A 5,719-nucleotide genomic window follows, 5' to 3' on the forward strand; every position below is an offset into this window, starting at 1 on the left:
GAACAATACTTTTACCGTTTTTAATACCTTAAATCACTGTCCAAGTTTCAGGGAAGACCCAAGATTAAACGAAGGGCTGTCATGTTGCTGTACTTGGGATAGATTTGATTGAACGGGAAGAATAGACAAACTCCCTCAAAAGCTCAAGTATCAGAAGAAAATTCAGCAATGGCAAGAAAGGGATTTCTCGGGCCATTGCTTCAGGAATATGGGATTGGCTAAACAAACATGTGTGTACTTGAATAGGGATGTAAAAGGCTAAATCTATTTGTAAATGCTAAATCTATTTGTTAAGGCCAGCTCAGTTTTTGTCAAGGTCGTTGAGTTTAAATAAGGTTAGGGGAGATTGTTGGCGAGATTGTAGGTTAGGGCTAGAGTTGGGATTAGCGCTAGCCCTGTTTACATCTCGTGACCTATGAAGTAACATTGAGCTGACCTTGACAATTAAGAACAAACTAACCGGTTGTAAAGGTCGCTCATGGAAACCTTTTGGCAGTCGACTCTTGAATAGAATATCCCGGTTACGAACCCTACTGAGTACAACCTTGGCTGAATGGTTAACACGTGCGTGCTGTATCATACGGTCTGTCATTGAGTCAACTGACGGGGTTTCGATTCCCCGGTTGTACGTAACATGGACTAAGTTCCCCTGGCCATTCTCGTGGGTTTTCTACAGGTCCCCCGGTTTCCTTCCACTGCTAAAGACCCCATACGGACAAGCAAATTATTGAAATAAAATTGAACCATGTGTTAGTCCCGAAATGACCTAGTTTGTGTCGAGTGGACGTTAAACCCCATCCTCTCTGTCTCTCTCTCTCTCTCTCTCTCTCTCTCTCTGACAAAACCTTGGGAATGTTCAGGGATTAGAGTTCACAAAAGAAATGTTATCGTGTATTGGGGTGGGACGAAAATAAAATCTATATTTGATTGTTTTGGTCGTACGTGACAATTAATCGCCTGTTACAGTCTGTCTGCATAACCCTGTGTAAGTACTTGCCGTATACCCGGAACTGAAATGACGTTTAACGTCCTACTGTTCTGCACCGATTGGAATAATGAAGACGGGCATACGCCATACAGTGTGCTATGAGGGAAATTTCGCCCTGACAGCGGCACTATACGGCCTACTCTTATATCGAATTCAAACTGTCAAGGGTTCTTTTAGGTGCACGCCAATGTGTACGGACCTCAATTTTTCCACCCATTCGAACGACTATACGATGTCATTAACCACTGAGAGAGGGGAACCACGTCGGAAAATAGCGATGAACACACAGATCGAGGTTGGACAGGCGACCCTACTCCTTGTCACGTACAACAGTGGAATCTAAACCACGCCAGTTGACTAAATGTCAGACCTTGTGACACAACGCGCACGCTAATAATTCGGCCCCCCCCCCCCCCCCGTTTTATTAAGGAAGTCCTGAAATAAGCTTAATGTATTGAGTAGACTAACAAAATGGCGTGTCAAGATCCAAAAAGGCCTCGCGTGAGCAAAGAAGACGGCCATATTTACTTCTTGAAACAAAATATTTCTGACAGATCGATATTTGGGTCAAGTGTTCTTGGGGTTGGCATCAACAGTGCTACTTGTATTTCTGAAGCAGTATACTTCTTTTGATTTACCGTCTACGGTTTTTTCTTGAATCAATATAGACTAACGTTTGATGAATGAACTATGTGGCGAGTGTCTGGTTGTTCCCGAGTAAAACTCATGAGCGTTATCTACAACATTTATGTCTGGAAGAAACACGTTCATTATAGAAAACCAACTTTATTATTGAGTACGTGACCGTGCCTTTGTTTTACATGGACATTAGGTTTATCAGATAGTGGGTTCTCTCGATGGATTTGTCCGGACTGGATCGTATAAAAGACGGTGTCTACGCTGTTCTTTATAACAGTTTGTCTACATTAGAACAATAAGATAGAAATATACCAGTTGCAGACGAAAATTTACACGATAATGACCCTCCCTAAAAGTCGTTGATCGTTATTTACATTCATCGGACAATGTTCGCACCATAATTATTTTGGGGGTTCGGTGGTCGAATTGTTTAACGCGTACGCGTGAAATCGCAAGGTCCTTCATTGAGTCAAGTGGCGTGGTTTCGATTCCCACTTGAAATTAAATAGAGAATAAACAACACACTCGTAAATAGAGAATAAACAACACACACCCGTAAATAGAGAATAAACAAAACACACTCGTACTCGTAAATAGAGAATAAACAACACAAAAACACTCGTAAATAGAGAATAAATAACACACAAACACTCGTAGAAAGAGAATAAACAACACACTCGCGTAAATAGAGAATAAACAACACTCGTAAATAGAGAATAAACAACACACACACGTAAATAGAGGATAAAGAATTCTCAAGATCCTTCTCGGTTTGCGGATATTTTTCTGTTGCTACTTCTCATACAATGTCTCGATTTGCGGATATTCCTAAGAGTCTGTAAGTGTTGCATGTATACGGTTCACTTTACCGCCATGCACCTGTGTAAAAAATTTCCTACCTTGGAAGTGGATGTGAGACCCTACAAACAACAATGGGGTCGTACTAAACTTAGGCTGCTTGTCTACAGTTAGCTCCGCTATGGAAAAGACACTAAGCTAGTTGACCGATATTTTAAGTCCTAAATCGACGATTTTGGTCGAAAGCAATATTCGAGAATTTTGTTAAGTATTTATTCTGCTTCCGTTTAATAAAATTCAAAACGTTTATTTAGCTGTTTGTGTGTCTGAAAGATATGAGAAAGTAGAAACACATTACAAAACAGTATACTAATTCGTGGATATGGCGGCCATTTAGGGCAGAGATCTATTCTCGAAGAATGAAGTCGATGGGTCTCTGTGTGCCGAATGCAACGGGGTCCGAGGTTGAGTTAACATAGTGTTTAGTGCTATGAAACTACCCACCCGTGCTTAAAGGCCATTTACACGTTCCTACTTTTGTTCAAGAACATCATCTAACATTTGAATAACCGTGAACAAGCTTGGACAGAGAAGAAGAGAGAGTGAAAGAGAGGGGGGGGGACACGCCAGAAATCCCCCATGAACTTTCTCGTCCAAAGCAGAGATCGACCTCCAGGTTAGGTAACCAACGTCTTACTCACCGTGGCCTTTTCTGTGTTTTACAGAGAGATCGAGAGAAATGGGGATTAACTTCCACTCGACACAAACTAGGTCATTTCGGGACTTATGATACAGCGCGCACGTGCTAATCATTCGGCCATCCAACCCCCCAACAAGCTCAATCTGAACGACAGACCCACCCTACCTGCAGAGAGAAGTGAAAAAAAAAAATAGCTACCATTTAATTTAGTTACGTACGAAACAAGCTAGGACATGCTTGAACATATTGGATGTTGTTCGAGAATGCACATTAATTTGAACATTGCGCGTAGGGGTCTTTAGCAGTGGGAGAAAACCTATGAGGTTGGCTAGAAATGTTGGATGATATTCTTGAACAAAAGTAGGACCGTGTAACATGGTCTTTAAACGACGCGGCACTAGAGATCGTTAAGCCTGGACAAGCATTCCTCCATTGACTAGCTAGTTGTGTGATAAATAATGACGTATTTGACGCCATCTTTAAATGATATAGATGGAAGCCTGTTAACGCCAACCTATTATTAAGACAAGTACTTCGTTAAAATAAATCAATCTAATATATACTGTCGTCAAACAGTTAATGGTTTACTAGGATTCTTGGCTAAATACAGACTGCCCTCTAATGGAGTTTAACTCGAACAAAGCTTTAAAGGTCCAAGAAATCGTTCATGCTGTTGTCATTCGCTTATAATTTAAACTTTTAAAATTGACCAAAATAACATGATGCATCTTTAAGTTATGTAGGGTATATGACTCCTGGACAACGGGGCCTGACAAGAGCAGCTGTCTAGTCGTTCGGGTGGAACGTAAAACCAAGGTCCCGTGTACACATTGGCGTGCACGTAAAAGATCCCCTGGTTGTCGGAATTCGATATAGAAGTAGCTGCAATTTTGAACAAAAAGAAAAATAAAAGACCATTTTCAGTAATTTAACGATTTTTCAATTTTTTTTCAAAGTTTGGGGCTCTTTTATTTTGCCCGGGCATAGTGCAGCTGCCCGGGCAAAATTTCCCTCATAGCACACTGTGTGGCGTATGCCCGTTTTCATTAGCCCAGTATACGTTATTCCTTGTCAGACTCCCCGTCCCGTATCACGGACAAGGGGTAACCACGTTGGAAAATTCCGGTGAACTTTCTTGGCCAATGCGGCAAGGAGTAGGGTCGCCTGTCCAACCTCGTGGGTTTTCTCCGGGTCCTCCGGTTTCCTCCCACTGCTAAAGACCCCTACGCGCAAGCGAATTATGGAAATAAAATTAAACCATATGTTAGTCCCGAAATGACCTAGTTTGTGTCGAGTGGACGTTAAACCCCATTTCTCTCTCTCTCTCGCTCTCTCTTGGCCAATGCAGGGATCGAACACGGGACCTCCAGGTTACCGAGGCAACGTCTTACTCACTAAGCCACTGTGGCCCTCTCTGTACACAGAGAAAGATAAATGGGGTTTAACGTCCACTCGACACAAGCTAGGTCATTTCGGGACTAACACATGGTTTAATTTTATTTCAACATATCTTGCGCGTATGAGTCTTTAACAATGGGAGGAAACCGGAGGACCCGGAGAAAACCTACGAGGTTGGAGAGGCGACCCTACTCCTGGTCAAGTACAACCGGGGATTCGAAACCACGGCAGTTGGCTCAATGACAGACCTTATGATACAACGCGCATGTGCTAACCATTCGGCCATCCAACCCCCTCTGTGTTTTACGTTATGTATCTTTAATTTGTAGAGTATTTATCTGATCATGTGCGTTTTGTTGTTGTGGAAGATTAAATGGCCGATCTGAATAGTCATAGACTTCATTCAAGTTGATGAAATACTCAACTCTCTCGCTCAGATTAAAATGTCAGCAATGATCAGTCCAATCTATGTATTCTCTTATACTGGTCTTTCAATATTCAGCTAGCTGTGATTAATAACCCGAATAGCCTTTGATTAAAAACAGTATTAACCAAGTAATTCATTTAATATTAACGCTGCCCTTTTCAAATTGTAATGTACAAGAAATCGGTATTGTATTGTCGCCACTGCATCATTTGGCCACAGATCACCAATGATTTCCCTATTGACTTTAATGTTAATTCTTGTCTCTTAGACCGGCTCTAACGTTTTTCCAGATTTTCGTTGGGAAGAACGCTTTCTACCACAGATGGAACAACATGTGGCAACTTCTTGCTCAAAAACACGCATGAGGGTCTTCATGAAAAACTTGAGATACACAAAATGGAAGTAGAGACAAACAAAACATGCAATTTTCTGCCCTACATTTTTACCTAACCAATCTCTTAACTCTTGTATCTTTCCGCCTTAAAATCATGTATATTCACCAAAACCTGGCAGAAGATTATATTCAAACCCTTTTCTTCAATTCCACAACCAAAAAGGCAACAAAGATCGCCATGCAAAATGGGGGAAAAGGAAAAGGCACAGGCAGACTAAAAATAGATTTTGTCCTTGTTTCGTCGAAATAATTGGTGAGCTGTGTCCATTTGTTTTGTTAATTTTTGGTTTTGTAAAGGAGTTATCCTCCCTTGTCTGTTAGATTTCTTGGCGCTAAAGTGAATCAGTAAGCATGACGCTGGCTCACTAACAATGG

Source organism: Patella vulgata, chromosome 3 (assembly GCF_932274485.2).
Source record: "Patella vulgata chromosome 3, xgPatVulg1.2, whole genome shotgun sequence".
Taxonomy (NCBI): Eukaryota; Metazoa; Mollusca; class Gastropoda; family Patellidae; genus Patella; species Patella vulgata.